The 20,513-nt window shown below is 37.4% G+C and overlaps 1 long non-coding RNA gene across 1 annotated transcript in view; it reads left to right on the top strand.

Annotated features, from left to right (window-relative positions):
• Positions 1-20,296, top strand: part of LOC145520768 (uncharacterized) — a 111,427-nt gene extending 91,131 nt beyond the window's left edge. Inside the window, exons 4-6 of the long non-coding RNA XR_014064803.1 lie at positions 17,851-17,951; positions 18,564-18,754; positions 19,905-20,296. This is a non-coding gene — a long non-coding RNA (uncharacterized LOC145520768). The remainder of the gene's footprint in view (positions 1-17,850; positions 17,952-18,563; positions 18,755-19,904) is intronic.
• Positions 20,297-20,513: the final 217 nt, after the last annotated feature.

The raw sequence follows: 20,513 nt of genomic DNA, 5'->3' as shown, positions 1-20,513 counted from the left end.
TGGTGGGCTACCGTCCATGGGGTCGCAGAGAATCACACACAACTGAGCAACTAGCACTTTCATTTTTCCTTTTTCACTAAAAATCACACACACACACACAGAGAGTTGTAAGAGCTAATAAATGAAATTCAGCAAAGCTTCAGGATGCAGAGTCAACACACAAAATTTATTTGTGTTTTTATACCCTAACAATGAATAATATGAAAATAAATTTTAAAAATTCATTTGCAGTAGAATCAAAAAAAAAAATAACAAAACACTTAGGAGTAAATTTAACCATGGGGATGAAAGATAAATATGCTAAAATTTATAAAATATTGCTGGAAGACATTAAAGAAGATCCAAATAAATGGAAAGTCATCTTATGTTTATTGACTAGAATAATTATTAAGATGTCAGTATGACCCCAAAGACTCTAGATTCACTGCAGTCCCTATGAAATCTCCATATTTCTTTTTGCAGAAATAAATAGAAAAGTGCATCTTGTAAGTCAAATGGAATCTTAAGGGATCCTGAATAGCCAAAACAAACTTGAAGAAGAACAAAATTGGGATCTTTTGATGTTAAAACATATTACAAAACTGCAGTAATCAAAACAATGTAATGCTGGCATATAGACCCACATATATATCAATGGAATATAATATATAGCCTAGAAATACATCCTTGTATATATTGTTGAATGATTTTTGACAAGAGTGACAAGACCTTTCACTGGGGAGAACATAGTGTTTTCAACAAATGATGTTGAGAAAGCTGAATATCTACATGAAAAAGAATGAAGTTGCATTGTTACCAGATATCATATATGCAAATTTAATGCAAAGTGGATTAAAGACACCAATATAAAAGTTAAAACTGTAATACTTTTAGAGGAAAACGGGGGAAAGCTTCTTGATATTGACTTTGCAATGTTTTCTTGCATATGACATGAAAAAGTTTAGGCAATAGAAGAAAAAATATATGAATTGGACTACATCAAAATTAAAATCTTATATGTATCAAAGGATACAATCAACAGAGTGAAAAAGTGACCAATTAAAAGAGAGAAAATATTTGCAAAACATATGATTGATAAAGGGTTAATATCCAGAATATATTTTTAAAAATTTCTATAACTCAGCAACAGAAAATTATATAACCCAATGTGAAAATAGGCAGAAGATTTGAGTAGATATTTCTCAAACTAAGATACACAAATCGCCACTAATAACATGAAAATGTGTAGGATGACTAGTACATAGAGAATGTAATTTAAAACATTGAATTCATTAGGATGAAAGTAAAAGTGAAAGTGTTAGTCTCTCAGTGTTACTGCATAAACTGTAGCCCATCAGACTCCTCTGTCCATGGAATTCTCCAGGCAAGAATACTGGAGTGGGTAGCCATTCCTTTCTCCAAGGAATCTTCTTGACCCAGGGACTGAACTAATGTCTCTTGCATTGCAGGCAGATCTTAACTGTCTGAGCTACCAGGGAAGTCTAAATAGGATGACTATTTTTAAAAACAAAGAAATAAATAGCAGAGAATTACAAGTTGGCACAATGAGGAAAACTTGGAAACTTTGGAAAATTTGCATATATATCATAGGATTATAAAGTGGTGCTGCTACTGTGAAAAGCAGTATGGTGGTTTCTCAAGAAATTTAATAGAATTGCCACATGATCCAGCAGTTCCACATCTGGGCATATATCATAATAATTAATAAAATAAATCTTCAGAAGATTGAAGCCAAGGCTTAAGTCCAATAAGAAACTGAGATTTACTCATACTTTAGGAAATCAAGAGATACCTGGAGTAGCAGGCAGATTTGGCCTGGGAGTACAGAATGAAGCAGGGCAAAGGCTAATAGAGTTAGGCCAACAGAACGCACTGGTCATAGCAAACACCCTCTTCCAACAACACAAGAGAAGACTCCACACATGGACATCACCAGATGGTTAATACTGAAATCAGATTGATTATATTCTTTGCAGCCAAAGATGGAGAAGCTCTATACAATCAGAAAAAAACACACCAGGAGCTGTCTGTGGCTCAAATCATGAACTTCTGATTGCCAAATTCAGACTTAAACTGAAGAAAATAGGGAAAACCACTAGACCATTCAGGTATGACCTAAATCAAATCCCTTACGATTATACGGTGGAGGTGAGAAATAAATTCAAGGGATTAGATCTGATAGACAGAGTGCCTGAAGAAATATGGATGGAGGTTCATGACATTGTACAGGAGACAGTGATCGAGACCATCCAGAAGAAAAAGAAATTAAAAAGGCAAAATGGTTGTCTGAGGGAGCCTTACAAATAGCTGTGAAAGAAGAGAAGCTAAAGGCACAGAAGAAAAGGAAAGATATACCCATTTGAATGCAGAGTTCCAAAGAATAGCAAGGAGAGATAAGAAAGCCTTCCTCAGTGATCAATGCAAAGAAATAGAGGAAAACAATAGAATGGGAAAAACTAGAGATCTCTTCAAGAAAATTCGGATACCAAGGGAACATTTCATGCAAAGATGGGCACAATAGATGACAGAAATGGTATGGACCTAAAAAAAGCAGAAGATGTTAAGAAGAGGTGGAAAGAATACAGAGAAGAATATACAAAAAAAAGATCTCAACCCAGATAACCATGATGGTGTGATCACTCACCTAGAGCCAGACACCCTGTAATGTGAAGTCATGTGGGCCTTAGGAAGCATCACTACAAATAAAGCTAGTGGAGGTGATGGAATTCCAGAAGAGCTAATTCAAATCCTAAAAGATGATGCTGTGAAAGTTCTGCACTCAGTATGCCAGCAAATTTGGAAAGCTCAGTAGTGGCCACAGGACTGGAAAAAGTCAATTTTCATTCCAATCCCAAAGAAAGGCAATGCCAAAGAATGCTCAAACTACTGCACAATTGTACTCATCTCACATGCTATAAAGTAATGCTCAAAATTCTCCAAGCCAGGCTTCAACTGTACATGAACCGTGAACTTCCAGATGTTCAGGCTAGATTTAGAAAAGGCAGAGGAACCAGAGATCAAATTGCCAACATTCACTGGATCATCTAGAAACCAATAGAATTCCAGAAAAACATCTACTTCTGCTTTATTGACTACACCAAAGCCTTTGACTGTGCGGATTACAATCGACTGGTAAGTTCTTAAACATATGGGAATACCAGACCACCTCAACTGCCTCTTGAGAAATCTGTATCCAGGTCAAGAAGCAACAGTTAGAACTGGACATGAAACAACAGACTGGTTCCAAATTGGGAAAGGAGTATGTCAAGGCTGTATATTGTCACCCTGCTTATTTCACTTATATGCAGAGTACATCAAGAGCAATGCTGGGTTGGATGAAGCACAAGCTGGAATCAAGATTGCCAGGAGAAATATCAATAACCTCAGATGTGCAGATGATACCACCCTATGGCAGAAAGTGAGGAAGCACTAAAGAGCCTCTTGATGAAAATGAAAGCGGGAAGTAAAAAAATTGGCCTAAAACTCAACATTCAGAAAACTAAGATCATGGCATCTGGTCCCATCACTTCATGCAAATAGATGGGAAAACAGTGGAAACAGTAAGAGATTTTATTTTGGGAGGCTCCCAAATCACTGCAGCTTGTGACTGCAGCCTTGGAATTAAAAGATGGCTTCTCTTTGGAAGAAAAGGTACGACATGACTAACGTGGACAGCATATTAAAAAGCAGAGACATTACTTTGCCAACAAACGTTCGGCTAGTCAAAGCTATGGTTTTTGCAGTAGTCATGTTTGGATGTGAGAGTTGGACTATAAAGAAAGCTGAGCTCCAAAGAATTGATGCTTTTGAACTGTGGTGTTGGAGAAGACTCTTGAGAATCTCTTGGACAGCAAGTAGATCCAACCAGTCTATCCTGAAGGAAATTAATCCTGAGTATTCATTGGAAGGACTGAGGATGCCGAAGCTGAAACTCCAATACTTTGGCCACCAAATGACTCATTGGAAAAGACCCTGATGCTGGGAAAGATTGAACGTGGGAGAAGAAGGGGTTGATAGATGATGAGATGGCTGGATGGCATCACCAACTCAATGGATATGAGTTTAAGTAAACTCCAAAAGTTGGTTTTGGACAGGGAGGCCTGGCATGCTGCAATCCATGGGGTCGCAAAGAGTTGGACATGCCTGAGCGACTGAACTGAACTATAAAGTGGTTTCCTTCTCTAACCCTTTCCTAACATTAGTGCAGCTACAGTATAATAACAAGTAAATTACAATTAAGAGCTGCAAGACACAGAGAGTCTGTGAGTCTTTAAGAAGGATTTCTTGTTGTGGTTCAGTTGTTGTATCCAACTTGTTGTGAACCCATGGGTTGTAGAACATCAGGCTACTCTGTTCTCAACTATCCCCTAGAGTTTGCTCAAATTCAGTCCATTGAGTTGATTATATTATCTAAACATCTCATTCTCTGTAGTCCCCTTCTCCTTTTGCTTTCAATCTTTCCTAGCATTCAGGTGTTTTCCAGTGAGTCGGTTCTTCTGATCAGGTGGCCAAAGTATTGGAGCTTCAGCTCCAGAAACACTCCTTCTGGTGAATATTTATTGTTGATTTCCCTTTGGGTTGACTGATTTTATCTTTCAGTACAAGGGATTCTCAAGAGTCTTCTCCAGCACAACAATTTGAAAACATCAATTCCTTGTTGTTCAGCCTTCTTTATGGTCCAGCTCTCACATCCATACATGACTACTGGAAAAACCATAGCTGTGACTATACAGACTTTTGCAAGCAAAATGATGTCCCTGCTTTTTAATACAACATCTAGGTTTGTCATAGCTTTTCTTCCTATGAGTAATTCAGTTCAGTCACTCAGTCATATCCGACTCTTTGTTTCCCAATCTATTTGCTATGAAGTGATGGAACCGGATGCCATGATCTTAATTTTCTTCTTTTTTTTACATTAATTTATTTCTTTTAGTTGGAGGCTAATTACTTTACAGTATTGTAGTAGTTTTTGCCACACATTGACATGAATCTTAATTTTCTGAATGTTGAGTTTTAAGCCTTCTTTTTCACTCTCCTCTTTCACTTTCACAAGAGATTCTTCAGTTCCTCTTCAATTTCTGCCATAAAGGTGGTGTAATCTGCGTACCTGAGGTTATTGATACTTCTCTTGGCAATCTTGATTCCAGCTTGTGCTTCATCCAGCCCAGCATTTTGCACAATGTACTCTGAATATAAGTGTAATAAGCAGGGTGAGAATATACAACCCTGACATACTCCTTTCCCGATTTGGAATCAGTCTGTTGTTTCATGTCCAGTTCTAACTGTTTCTTCTTGACCTGCATACAGATTTCTCAGCAGGCAGGTAAGGTTGTCTGGTATTCCCATCTCTTGAAGAATTTTCCAGTCTGTTGTGATCCACACAGTCAAAGGCTTTGGCGTAGTCAGTAAAGCAGAAGCAGATGTTTTTCTGAAACTCTCTTGATTTTTCGATGATCCAAAAGATGTTGGCAATCTGATCTCTGGTTCCTCTGCCTTTTCTAAATCCAGCTTGAACATCCGGAAGTTCACAGTTCACGTACAGCTGAAGCCTGGCTTTGAGAATTTTGAGCATTACTTTGCTAGCATGTGAGATGAGAAAAATTGTGTGGTAGTTTGAACATTCTTTGGCATTGCCTTTCTTTGGGATTGGAATGAAAACTGACTTTTTCCAGTCCTTTGGCCACTGTTGAGTTTTTCAAATTTGCTAGCATATTGAGTGTAGCACTTTCACCGCATCATCTTTTAGGATTTAAAATAGCTCAACTGAAATTCCATCACCTCCACTAGCTTTGTTTGTAGTGATGCTTCCTAAGGCATTCCAGTATGTCTGGCTCTAGGTGAGTGATCACATCATTTTGGTTATCTTGGTCATGAAGATCTTTTTTATATAATTCTGTGTATTCTTGCCACCTCTTCTTAATATCTTCTGCCTCTGTTAGGCCCATATCATTTCTGTCCTTCATTGAGCCCATCTTTGCATGAAATGTTCTCTTAGTACCTCAGATTTTCTTCAAGAGATCTCTAGTCTTTCCCATTCTACTGTTTTCCTCTATTTCTTTGCATTGATTACTGAAGAAGGCTTTCTTATCTCTACTTGCTATTCTTTGGAACTCTGCATTCCAATGGGTATATCTTTCCTTTTCTCCTTTACCTTTAGCTTGTCTTCTTTTCTCAGGTATTTGTAAGGCCTCCTCAGACAACCATTTTGCCTATTTGCATTTCTTTTTCTTGGGGATGGTCTTGATCACAGCCTCCTGTACAATGTCACAAACCTCTGTCCATAGTTCTTCAGGCACTCTGTCTGTCAGAGTGGATCCCTTGAATCTATTTGTCACTTCACTTCCAAGGAGCAAGTCTTTTCTAATTTCATGGCTGCATTCATCATCCTCAGTGATTTTGGAGCTCAAGAAATAAACTCTGTTGCTACTTTCACTTTTTTCCCTTCTCTTCACCATGGAGTGATAGGACTGTATGCCATGATCTTAGTTTTTTGAGTGTTGAGTTTCAAGCCAGCTTTTTCACTCTCTTCTTTCACCCTCATCAAGAGGTTCTTTAGTTCTTCTTCACTTTCTACCATTAGAGAGGTATCATCTGCATAACTGAGGTTGTTGATATTTTCCCAGCAGTCTGGATTCCAGCTTGTGATTCATCCAGACCAGCATTTTTCACAATGTACCCTGCATATAAGTTATATAAGCTGGGTGAAAATATAGATCCTTATTGTACTCCTTTCCCAGTTTTGAACCTGTCAGTTGTTCTGTGTCTAGTTCTAAGTGTTATTTCGTGACTCGCATGCAGGTTTCTCAGAAGCCAGGTAAGGTGGTACTGCATTTTGGAGTCTTCTGTTGATTGTAAGGGCTACTGCATTTCTTCTAAGGGATTCTTTCCCACAGTAGATGATATGATGGTCATCTGAATTAAATTTGCCCATTCCTGTTCATTTTTGCAGACACATGAGTAATCCCAGCTAAGCTCAGACGAATCACCTAGTTGAGCCCAGATTAGATTTTTAACCCAAAGACTCACAAGCAAAGCATATTTAATCTTTTCTACTATTAACAAGTTTTAGGGTGTTTTGTCAAACAGTAATAGCTAACTCACGGTTGGCATGCTAAAGTGCAGGGCAAGTCACCTATTCTCTTTGAGCAAAATTTCCCTGATTTGTAAGATGAACACAGGAAAAAATATCCCATCTGTATATGACACCTAACTCAGGCTTTTAGTAAGGATCATATGTCGTACCATGTGAGTGTCCTCTGAAAGTTATAGGACTTAAAAAAATCACAGTGTAAACCTTTTTTTTTTTTCTAATATGCAGCCTTTTAAGAATACTTTTCTGTAGTATGGTTGAAACATATTGTAGTTTCGGTCCTGAAATGTAGGAATCACATTTTATTGGACTTATCTTGAGCCTTTCTTAAAAATCATGCCAGAAATGAAATAAAGAAAGAAAGCCACCATAATCATGCAAAGTAATTTTACATTGTTAGTAGAAATGAAATTATTGTGTTGTTCTATATCATAAATGCTGATTATAATATAACCAATTAAACAATGTTACGTTAATAGAGGATAATTATATTCAGTAAATAGAACCTTTCTGATATTAAAGGTAGGGTACGGTTGTTATTGGGGACATTGAACAATTAAAACTTCTATCAGATTTATTTTAAATGGAGCAAAAACTTGCCTGAAAAAAGTCTTGATATATGAGTGCATAAAAAGGATATAGTTTCAATTTCAAACACAGATTTTATTTTCATTTCAGGTATTTTATTTATAAGAAGCCCTTATATAAGCTTCAATCACTGTATTTCTATATAAATAATGAATGCAGTATAAAAATACAGTCCTTCAGCTTTTGTTAAAAGGAAAAGGGTTCATATATCCTGGTTCTAATGTAAGCTTGGAAGAATACCCAGGAATTGCATAATTTAGAATACTTAAAATTATGCTTTGTCATTAAAGTCCATTAATTTGTTGTGATATAGTGATAATACAAGAAACTTTTGACAGGAAAAACATGAGGTTCGGGAAAATTTACTTCTTTAGTGTTACAAAACAAGTATAATTTACTCAGTGATGTAGTTTAAACCCAGATATATTGATTATTCCCGAATTGTTTACTTGCCAGCAAGCTGGGTATGTGTTCATCCTTGTTATACTCATTTTAATCAACTAATCAAGAGAACCTACAAAGTGTTTAATAGAAGCCTTATATAGTTTTGGCCTAAATGCTGAGTACAGGAGAGAATCAGAATCGCTGACATCTTCGTACTTCCCTGCTGGCTCAGTGGTAAAGAATCTGCCTGCCAATGTAGGAGACATGGGTTCAATCCCTGATCTGGGAAGATTCCACATGCCGTAAAGCAGCTAAACCAGTGTGCCACAACTAATGAGCCTGTGCTCTAGAGCCTTCAACTACTGAAGCCCCCACACCCCAGAGTCCATGCTCTGCAACAAGAGAAGCCACCACAATGAGAAGCCTGTCCATTGCAACTAGAGAAAAGCTCTCACAGCAATGAAGACCCAACACAGCCATAAATAAATAAGTAGATTTAAAAATAGATCCATATCTTGATGGAGACAGAAGATGCCAACATATGTAGTCAAGTAGCCATGTAATGGAGTGGGAGAAGACCAGCTGGCTGTTTAGTAAGCCTGTTGTTTCTCCCCGAACAAGAGGATAAATTGCATATATCTTTGCATTTGTGTGGGGCTGTGTGACCAGTTCTGGATGTTAAAATGTGAATCACAAGTGACATGTGTCACTTTTGCTGAGAAAATTTAACAGAGATAGTGCCTTTACAGCTACCTCTCTCATTTTCTCTCTCTTTCTCTCACCCATCTGCCAGCTGGATGTCATTTCCTAAAAAAAAAAAAAAATCAGCAGCTGTACATTGAGGATGTTGGGGTATCTACCATCTCCACTGACTTACTCTGGACTCATATGTGAGCCAGGAATAAATTTATTTGGGGGCTAAACAACTGTGACGTGGGGGTGACTTATTAGAGCTATTGGTCTACCTGAATTCTTAAATGCAGTCTCTTCATTTAATCAACAAATATTTACTAAGCCCCCATTAGGTGACAGAGACCCAGGGGAAAAGGAGAGGACAAGACAGACAAGATTCTGCATTCACAGAGCATACGTTATTGTGTGGAAGACACAGACTTATATTTAACTAATGGAAATACTGATTGATTATGACTTGAACCATTAAATAAGTAAACCAGGTTATGTGACTGAGTTAATTAAAGGCTGTTTCAGATGGAACGGTCAGGACATCCTTGTAGAAGGAGGTGATAGTGAAAGAAACCAGAAAGAAAGAGAGTCTGGAGAATAAGGCTCTTAGCAGAGAAAATTTGGGCCATAAAGATGCTGCCTCTAGAAGACAATAACATGTTCTGGAAATTGAGAGACTTGCATAACTTGAGCATAGGAAGGAAACACTTGATGAATTTAAATGGAGAAGCAAGCAGTAGCTTGTTCATGTAGGATTTTGAGGGGCATTTCCTCACTTTTGTGTTTATCATAAATGCAATAGAAATACATGGTGGAGTTATAAGTGAAGGAATGATGTGGCTTGGTTTGATTTATATAACTGCAGAACATATGGGTGGCATGTCAAAGCTTGACCAGAGGTGGTAGAAGAAGAGATGGAGAAAAGAAGATTAATTCCAGATATAGCCTGACAGTGAATGTGGGAGTTCTAGAAAAGAAGCAATGAAGAATGTCTCCTAGATTCTTGGTATTCTGTTTTTGGGGAATGGGTTGGAAATGAAGTGGGAGTAAAGATTCTGTTTAAGACATATTCAACTTGAGATGTCAGTGAGACATCCAAATGACAAGGTCAAATAGAATATTTGAGTCTGGAGATCATCAGGGAGAACTCGGATGGAGATACATATTTGAAAAATTTTAGTGAAAAGGTAAGTTTAAAGCCTTGAGACAAAAAGAAGTCACTAAGAAAAGAAAATGGGTAGAAAGGAAAATAAAGCCAAGAAATTGTCCTTAAGGAAAGCAAGATTCAGAAGTCTTGATTAAAAAAGGCAAATATTGAAACTTGATGACGTCCTTCATTTCATGCCTACACAAGCTCTATCTACTGTAGATTTCTAAAACAAGTTAAGTAGCTACATAACTTTTTAAAAATATAGTTTATTTACAATGTTATGTTAGTATGTGTATAGCATAGTGAGTCAGTATTCTTATAGATTATACTCCATTAAAATTTATTACAAGATAATGGTTGTAACTTCCTATTGCATATAATACAGTATATCCTTGTTGCTTATGTTTTTTATACATAGTAGTATCTCTTAATCCCATACCCCTAACTTCTTCTTATTCCCTCTACTATCTAGTAACCAGTAGTTTGTTTTCTATATCTGTGAGTCTGTTTTTGTTTTACTATATACATTTTTAGTATTATTTTTTAGATTCCACATATAAGTGATATCAGACAGAATTTGTCTTTCTCTGCCAGACTTATTTCTCAAAGTATAATAGTAAACTCATGCCTGTTCATTCTCTTTATGCGTATCCCTGTGAATTTTGAAAATTTCTTTCTATCCTTTCAGTTGCTTTTCAATATCCTCTCTTCACTTCTTATTGTTCTGAATGTTCAGTATTCTCTGCACTACAAATAAGATTTTGGAGGAAACCAATCTATTTATTTGCCTAAGCTAATTACCATTGTTCTGACTAAAGGAGAGAGCTCTTTGTGACAGTCCACTTCATGTGTCATCAGTCAATGTAGAGATGACAACAATTTCATTATACTCAGTGCTAAAGTTTCTGCATAGAGTAACTTGCCATCCTTTGCCTGAGCAAATGGATTGTTTAGTTACAAGGGGACTTTGACCATAGCATGTAAGTGATAGGTCCAGTAAAATAAATGTATTTATTGAATTAAAATTATGTTATTTCTTCTGGTTGAGGCATCATTCCTATTGTACCAAAGCACAGTGCCAGGACTTTTGTATCTACTCTTTTCATCTGTGTCTCCATTCTGAAAATAACTAGTGAGCATCTTTTAGAAGTCTTGCAGAGATACTGAAGGAAGCGACAGGTGAAATATAAATTTCAGGATATCGAATATGGGAACTGGCTAGAAAAATATGAAAGATTGATCATTTTTCCAAACTTCCTCAGTTCCACAAATATTCTTGTTTATTGCCCCAGAGCTTAGCTAAAATGTAAAAAAAGGGAAATCAGAATTATATAACTTTTTAGTTATAGACAGAGGAAAAATATAGCATCGATTTCGAGGTGGGAAAATTTGCCCTTATGTTTTATTAACCAAAAAATTTTTGTTTACTGTTATTCATTAATCTTTTTGCCCCTTAAATGCTGTTTTTTTGGGAACTTTAATATGAAGTGTTTGAGACAAAAATGTTTTAGTTGGAGATAGGAATAATTTTGTTTCCCTGGTTCTAACACAGTATTTGGATAATTACGTCTGTAAAGCCAGTGACTGTTATCATATGCTACCATATCTGGCATTTAGGTAGAGATTTTTAAAGTGCTGTTTTGTGGAAAGAAGAAACACATTACTGCATTGCAGATTAGAGTTGGTGGTTATTTGTATAGAAAGCTATTTTATTAGTTTCTGCTTTGGAAAAACGTTTTACTAGTTGCTAAGAACAGGTTTTTGGCTTTGCTGCCAGCAAATAATGGACTCTATAAGAATTGTTTTTAAATCATTTTTTATGTGACGAAAGTGTCACGTTAACAATGTCAACTGATAAAAAGTGCACAACCTTAAATTTGAGAATTATGTTTAATTTGATAGGCAAAACTGAGGACTCAAGACTGGGACACAGCATCTTAGATAGCTCTGAGAGACTGCTGGCAAGAGGTAAGGGAGGAACTAAGATGTATAGGAGTTTTCAAAAAAGAGCAGGCAGTTGGAACATCAAAAGATCACTGTTATTAAAAGAAAACGAGGTATCTCAGAAGTTGAGGAATACAGGAATTTTCTTTGTATTGTTGTTATTGTTGTTAGATTGCTAAGTCATGTCCAGCTCTTTACAATCCCACAGACTGTAGTACACCAGGCCCTTCTGTCCTCCATTATCTCCTACAGTTTGTTCAGATTCATGTCCATCAAGTCAGTGATGCCATCCAACCATTTCATCCTCTGCCATCCCTTCTCCTCTTGCCCTCAATCTTACCCAGCACCAGGGTCTTTTCCAATGAGTCAGCTCTTCGTATCAGGTGGCCAAAGTATTGGAACTTCAGCAACAGTCTTTCCAATGAATATTCAGGGTTGATTTCCTTTAGAATTGACTGGCTTGTCTCCTTGTTGTCCAAGAGTCTTCTCCAGCTTCCCTGATGGCTCAGACGGTAAAGTGTCTGCGTACAATGCAGGAGACCCAGGTTCAATCCCTGGGTCGGGAAGATCCTCTGGAGAAGGAAATGGCAACCCACTCCAGTACTCTTGCCTGGAAAGTCCCATGGACGGAGGAGCCTGTTGGGCTACAGTCCATGGGGTCGCAAAAAGTCGGACATGACTAAGCGACTTCACTTCACTTCACTTTACTTCTTCTCCAGCACCACAGTTTGAAAGCATCAGTTCTTTGGCTCTCAGCCTTCTTTATGGTCCAACTCTCATATCCATACATGACTACTGGAAAAACCATAGCTTTGACTATATGGACCTTGATCAGCAAAGTGACACCTCTGCTTTTTAATATGCTGCCTAGATTTGTCATAGCTTTCCTTCCAAGGAGTGTCTTCAGTTTCATGGCTGCAGTCACCGTCCACAGTGATTTTGGAGCCCAAGAAAATAAAGTCTGTCACTGCTTTCACTTTTTCTCCATCTATTTATCATGAAGTGATGGGACCAGAAGCCATGGTCTTAGTTTTATGAATGTTGAGTTTCAAGCCAGCTTTGTCACTCTCCTCTTTCATCCTCATCAAGAGGCTTTTTAGTTCCTCTTTACTTCCTGCCATTACAGTGGTATCATTTGCATATCTGAGGTTGCTGATATTTCTCCCAATAGTCTTGATTCCAGCTTGTGATTCATCCAGTTGGGCATTTTATGTGATATACTCTCCATATACATTAAATAAGCATGGTAACAATATACAGCCTTGTGGCACTCCTTTCCCAATTTTGAATGAGTAATTTCATGTGCACTTCTAAACTGTTGCTTCTTCACCTGCATATAGGCTTCTAAGGAGGTAAGAAAAGTGGTCTGATACTCCCATCTCTTTAAGGATTTTCCAGTTTATTGTTATCCACATAGTCAAAAGCTTTAGCATTGTCAATGAAGCAGAAGTAGATGTCTTTCTGGAATGGTCTTGCTTTCTTCCATGATCCAACAAATGTTGCCAATTTGAACTCTGATTCCTCTACATCTTTGAAACCCAGCTTGTACATCTGGAAATTCTTGTTTCAAATACTGCTGAAGCCTAACTCAAAGGATTTTGAGCTAGCATGTGAAATTAAGGCAATTGTATGGCAGTTTGGACATTCTTTGGCATTGTCCTTCTTTGAGACTGGAATGAAAACTGACCTTTTCCAGTCCAGTGACCAGTACTGAGTTTTCCAAATTTGCTAACATATTGAGTGCAGCACTTTAACAGCATCATCTTTTAGAAGTCTAGATAGCACCAGCCGGAATTCCATCACCTCCACTAGCTTTATTTCTAGTAATGCTTCCTAAGGCCCACTTCAGTACACACTCCAGGATATCTGGCTCTAGGTGAGTGACCACACCATTGTTGTTATCTAGGTCATTAAGGTATGTTCTGTATAGTTCTTCTGTGTATTCTTGCCAGCTCTTATTAATCTGTTCTGCTTCTTTTCTTTGTATGTGAAGATGCAAATGTCAGACAGCGCCTTGAAATCATTCCTTTATTTGTACCTCAATATCTGGGGCCTATACCCTGTGCTTTAACATCCTAAGTTCCCTCAGGGCTCACTCTCAGGCTGTTGTAATGTGATGGCTTGAGGGTGCAGCATCCTTTGTTTACTGATATGTCAGGCAACAATTTTTTGTTCAGTGATAATAAGTTCAAAAAGTTGTTTTTTGTTTAAATCAGTTTATATCCTTTTAGTAGTATTGAGATGAATATTTCAGTCTGCTAAACAAAGGATATCAACTCACTTGGCAAATGTATTCTGTTTTTCTGGTAGACTATAGATATTTATTCATGCATATTTGATAGTTTAAATGTATTTTGAATGATCATTAAATATTCATATATTATGTACTCATTGTGTGTTAAATGTAATACCGGTGCATGTTAAAATCAATACAACTTTCATTTGAAATAAAGTACCTGCACATCTCATCCAGAAGCTTTGGTTTTATGGACTCCCCACTTAAGAGGAAAAGTCTCAGACTCCTTGTGAATCCATGAATGTCATAAATTTCACTGGGAAGAACTGTTCAAGCATCTCTGCCTGTGGAGTTAATGGTTTGCCTACTCCTCAGGTCCTGTGGTATCAACCCCTACAGCCCCCAGGCTACTGTGTTCACAGAGTGGGTCTTTGTAGAACTTGTAAGTAGACTTTGAGCTCTTACTGAGGGCAGCCTTGTAATATAAACCCTCTTTCCCAGACTCAACAAAAGACACTGCCGTAAGGAAAGGTGTTAAGAGGTAAGGAAACATGGAGTTTGATAGAGGAGTAAAATCCTTTGAATGGTGGTCATGGGGATTTTCTTTTTTGGTGTTTGCCTATTCTTGTATAATAACAGAACTCCTCATTTTCTTCTGGGAACCACTCATCCATCTTTAAATCGGATGGATTCTCTGTGATTGACACCCATGGCCCTCACCCTGCCATGACTCATAGGTAGTCTTGTGATACAGACCTGGCCAATCAGAGCACCACACACTGTCCATGGTGCTTCATCCTATTTGCTTAAGCAAAACCATTGAAAGCCTAGAGAATTTGTTTTTTGTTTTGTTTTGTTTTCTGGAATTTCTAGGAACTATTTGAATCTTCTTCCTGAAATCACTAGCCATAAGCATCACTTGAATCTAGAAGTCGGTAGGGACCATGTTTATTATCACAAGGATTTTGAGTATCTGAGAGGGTTAAAGAGGAAATAGGTAACATAGGAAATAGGATTTGAGAAAGAGACAAAGGTGAAGTTCTGTGACATATTTGGAATTCATAGATTCAAAGCGCCTGATGTTGCTCCTGTTCTGTTATTTCCATTTAGTGTGTGAACTCCTTTGAGTTTTCATCATTCCCTGCAACCAAAAGCCTCACTCATACAGGGATATTTTGTTGCCTCATCTTGAAACAAGATTGGAACAATGTTTTCTCTCCATTTTTAGATGATTTTTAAACTATTATGTACTATATCAAAATAGCTTCAAATTATCAAAATTTGCAATTAAAAATAGTATGAAGAAAAATTATTGTTTATGCAGACTACCTAAATTTACTTATTTTAACACTGTAGCCAATTTACTTTGTCATCTGTTCTCTTTCTCCCTTTCTCCAGATTTTCCTCTCTGTCTTTCTTTGTCTCTTTCTCTCTTTCTTACACACATATGTGTGTATACACACACACACTTATACACATCACATATATATGTACATATATGTATGTGTGTGTATATGTTTGTGTATCTATCACACAATGTATATAAATAATTATATGTGTGTATATATATATATATGCCTACCTATGCATATAATATTTTGAGTAATTTTAAGGTAAGTTACACGTATAGTTTTGCCCTTTATCCCTAAATATGTCAGTGTGTGCTTCCTAAGAAAATGGATATCCTCTTACATTTTTTGCATCATAGTACAGTTATCAGCTTTATAAATTTACAAGAATATAATCCTTTAATCTACAGTACATCTTTCAATTTTTTTGGTTTCCCAATAATGTGTTTTATGGGATTCCCCGACCCAGTCTTCTAGGAGACAGTCAACTGGGTCTGTGTCTAAGCCCCAGTTAAAATTCTGGAAACCACAGCTTATGTGATGTTTCCTGAGTTCTAATTCTTCATGTCTGTTAGCACACATCATTGGTGAGAGGAGTTAATACTATTCATGACTTCACCAGGAAAGAACAGCTGAATGATCCATGTGTGCAGATCTTCTAAACTCTGCCAGTTGTCTCACTTCCCATGTCTGGTTTTAATCCGTACCCTTCCATTGTAACTATAACCATAGGTATAATAGCTTTCAGTGAAAAAGTGAAAAGTGTAGGTTGCCCAGTCATGTCCAACTCTTTGTGACTCCATAGACTATAGCCCACAGGTTCCTCTGTCCATGAAATTCTCTAGGCAAGAATACTGGAGTGGATTTCCTTTCCCTTCTCCAGGGGATCTTCCTAACTCAGGGATCACACCTGGGGCTCCTGCCTTGTAGACAGATTCTTTACCATCTGAGCCACCAGGGAAGCCACCAACTTTCATTGATAAATGTCAGTTTTTCTAGAAAATTATGTAACTTGTGGGTGGTCTTGGGGATCTCTGAACTTGTAATTTGTGTCAAAAGTGAGGGTGATTAGCGAAATGCCTAGACTCTTCAGATGGTGTCAGAAGAAAGGACAATATTGTGGATAGTTCCCTAGCTTTACAGTATTAAATTGACACCTCCCTTCTCATCCCCAGCTATCAATAGCGCCTATGGTTCCTCAGAGACCCAGGAAAGGTTACAAACTTAAGTTTACTTAAACTGAAAGTACCTGTACTCAGTGATTTCTATAATTAAACTATTTTAATCTGAAAAGATTACTATAAAAAATGAACCTGTCTCTTTTGATCTGAGGGTATTTTAATAGCTCTTTCATAAGATGTGAGAACATGCACAATGTCACTTCCTCCACTAGGTAACCTAACAGCAGTTTTGGGAGAAAACTTTCTGGGTGCAGCTCTTATCACCTTATTGCTGACTATGAGGTAGTGGGAGGTGAGGAAGAGTAATTGGAAGTGCTAAGACATGTTGGATTTAAACAAATTTCTGGCCCTCAAAACACCTTTAAAGACTTTGCATACTATAATATAGCAAGTACTTGAGAAATAGTTAATATCATCTCATAATGAATCTTGCTAGTGAGAGAAATACTACTAAAAGGAACAGAAGTCTAAAAAAATGATTCAAACAAATGTGCTGTTAGAAGCATGCAATTAAAATTAAAGTGGTCAGTAATGATGTGATGCTTTATTTCTTACACTCTATGAACATCCATACATTGGGACCCATAAAAAGGACAAATGAATTTTCTTTCTTTTTTATTAAATCTGTAAGTCATTGGAAAATACACAAACCCACGCTTCTTTGCTCATATCCCATTCATCTGTGCAAGAGGGTGAAAGTAGTGGTTCAAAATGTTTCCCGTCTTTGTCAGAGTCATATATCCTATTGATTGTTTGTTTACAACAAATGGCGATGAGCAATAAACTCTGAAGCCCTCCGTGCCCTATCTCCTCACCACTCTCCTTATAGCTACCTGAATCAGGTCCATTTTATCTGCTTTTGTGATTTTTAATCATTAGTTTGTAACCTTAATACCATCCATTTTGTTCTAAACAAAATATGTAAAGGTTTTTTGAAGGAAGAAAAATGAACATTTTGCATTTTTAAATTGCATTTAATAATTTAGAACCACTCATGGGATGTTGTTCTTAGAAACTGCAACCAGATCCTGTATCAGTAGATTTTATTATTGGAAGCACAGAGTAAAAGTTGCATTGTAATGTATAAAAAGGCTGATGAAGAACAACGTCGGGCTATGTGGTACAGCTTTGATTTACAGATCAAGTAGGATGGCTAGTTTTTGATCATTCTCTGTGAATTATTGATAGCCTTAGATCAATGAAATGGTTTCCTTTCAGCTTGTCTCAATTTCCGTTTCTTTCAGAGAATGCAAGTTTAGTTTGTAGGACCCTCTTTGACCTCCCTGAAACCTAATGGTTCATAGCACTTGTTAGAAGAGGATTCTATTGCATCTTGATATTTTAAGTAAGTAAAAATGTCTCCTTGGAAGGAGAGCCTTTCCCTTCCATGCAGCAGTATTCCCCCTTTGTATCAGATTCTTGTAGGGTCCTGGTTCTTTTAAAAAATCATTTGCCTTAATTATGTAACTACCTTTCCTATTTTCTTGACCATGTAACATTAGAACTATTTTCCTTTTCTCTTCTTCTCTTCCTTTCTTCCTCTCCCTCCCTCTTTTCCTTCCAACCTTCCTGTTTGTCTTTCTATCTTCTTTCTGACATGACCAAATTGTCAAGTGACAATTAAAGCCATCGTTGTTTCAACCCAAATCAAAAGTTTGCAATCACTTTTAAGTATACACTCCTCCTTACCCTTCTTGTGCAATCAGTTATCAAATTGTGTTGATAGTTTTCCTTAATATCTCATCAGTATTTTCCCCCTTTTTCTTCAGTTCAGTTCAGTTCAGTCACTCAGTCGTGTCCGACTCTTTGCGACCCCATGAATCACAGCACGCCAGGCCTCCCTGTCCATCACCAACTCCCGGAGTGCACCCAAACCCATGTCCATTGAGTCGGTGATGCCATCCAACCATCTCATCCTCTGTTGTCCCTTTCTTCTCCTGCCCTCAATCTTTCCCAGCATCAGGATCTTTTCCAATGAGTCAGCTCTTCGCATCATGTGGCGAAAGTATTGGAGGTTCAGCTTCAACATCAGTCCTTCCAGTGAACACCCATGACTGATCTCCTTTAGGATGGACTGGTTGGATCTCCTTGCAGTCCAAGGGACCCTCAAGAGTCTTATCCAACACCACAGTTCAAAAACAAAAAAAGGTAATATTATTCAGGCTTCTTATAATTTGACCTCTGCTGGTATTTCCACTGTTACTGTTTACTTTGTTAGGGTCATCTGCAGTTTGTTGTAGTTCACTAACTGTTTTGGCCACAGTGATCTCCTGTTTTCCCAAGAGCGTCTATGGTGATGTCTGTGGACACCTCCACTGACGGGGGTGACTCTAGCCTCCTTGAGATGCTGGCATGTGTACTTCGTCCCCCATCATGTTTGCACATATCTAACACCCCTTCCTACCAACACCAAGAGCAGAATTATCTGAACTCAGGAATTGGGTACCACTGCCATTGTTTTTTCTAAATCTATGTGGAACCTGTAATTTTATATAATTTATTTAGATTGCCTCATGTTTTCTTTAGTATTTTATAAGGGTAGCTGTGTAATTAAGTATGAATAGTGAAATCACTGCTATAATGAGTCAGTTTTGTATTCACTTTAATGGCCGTTGGGACAAAATAGCTGTTAAACTACCTTACACCTGAGACTGATCATTGTTTTCTGATCTATGACAGCATATCTTTTGGTACATAGACACTGTCCACTCTGGCCATTCATGTGGCCCTGGATGGAATAACTTTAAAATACTTGTCTTATAAAAAAATTAAATGCCTTTATCTTTTTTCTATTTTCCAAGTGCTTAAGGCCCAATGTCCCATTTTAAAAAAAACAAAAACAAATCTTCCATAAAGGTATACTGACTACTTTTCAACACCTTACTTAATCTTTCTGTGCCATAGTTCTTCATTTGGTCATAACAGTAGTCCCTACCTGATAGAGTTGTTATGAGATTATATGAAATAATTATATTTAAAATGTGCTTAGAATAGTGCTTGGCACATATTACTGATTTTCATTTAATCCTCACTGGGGAGTTATCTTGAGAGCTTAGTAAAAATCATTCAAATACAGCACTTGAAACAGTGCCTGCCACATGGTAAGTATTCAGAATAATGTATGGAAATAATTCTTCCTAATTTTTTTCTCCTTGTCTGAATCCTCCCCAGTCACGTTTCACAAAACTCTCTTAGCATGTTTTATGCTCTTGTGTCTCAGAGAGGCTTGTATTTCAATGTTAACTTGCGGAAATTTCCTGGAAGATAATATTCTTCTCCTGGGTTTTGGTCTTTAAAGGTCCAGCTTCCTGAGAAGATGCTACTAAGTGCGTATGTTTAGAACTGGAATTTTGGGGGATGCACCAGAAGGTGACAGGATTTTGAAAGGAATGTGAAGCAGTTTGAAGGTAGATTTCCAGAGGCTCCTAATCTTAGCATACATCCCCAGGGGCATACATGCCATAAAATCAAATAGCTGTTAGATTATGGACTTGTATAAAGAGGATTTCAGCTGTGACCATAGAAGACTACAAGATGAAGTTATTTCTCTAAAATGTCCTAAATTATGGGTGAACCCTGAAGATGATGCACCGAGTCATGACAGAGGTCAGAATTTCCTACCAGCCCAATAAGCTTTTGAGGCTGAATATAATTTGATGAAATGAAAATAAAATCTTTGGTAATTCTTGCATACACCATAAAATGAAATTCACAGGGCTTAACCGGAGAAACTGGGTCCCTTTATATGCTACCTTTGTCCCTGTCAAACTGGGATCTGCCCCCTTAATGATCCAGAAGGACAGTTGAATATTTAATAATCTGAGCTCTGGGATCTATCACTCATCTAGTTGCTGTTCTTTGGAGGAAATGCAAATGATTTTTCCCTAATCTTCATTCAAGGATGAAT

Source organism: Giraffa tippelskirchi, chromosome 9 (genome assembly GCF_054371585.1).
Source record: "Giraffa tippelskirchi isolate mGirTip1 chromosome 9, T2T-mGirTip1v1.2.pri, whole genome shotgun sequence".
Lineage (NCBI taxonomy): Eukaryota > Metazoa > Chordata > Mammalia > Artiodactyla > Giraffidae > Giraffa > Giraffa tippelskirchi.
This window is presented reverse-complemented; position numbering and strand designations above follow the sequence as displayed.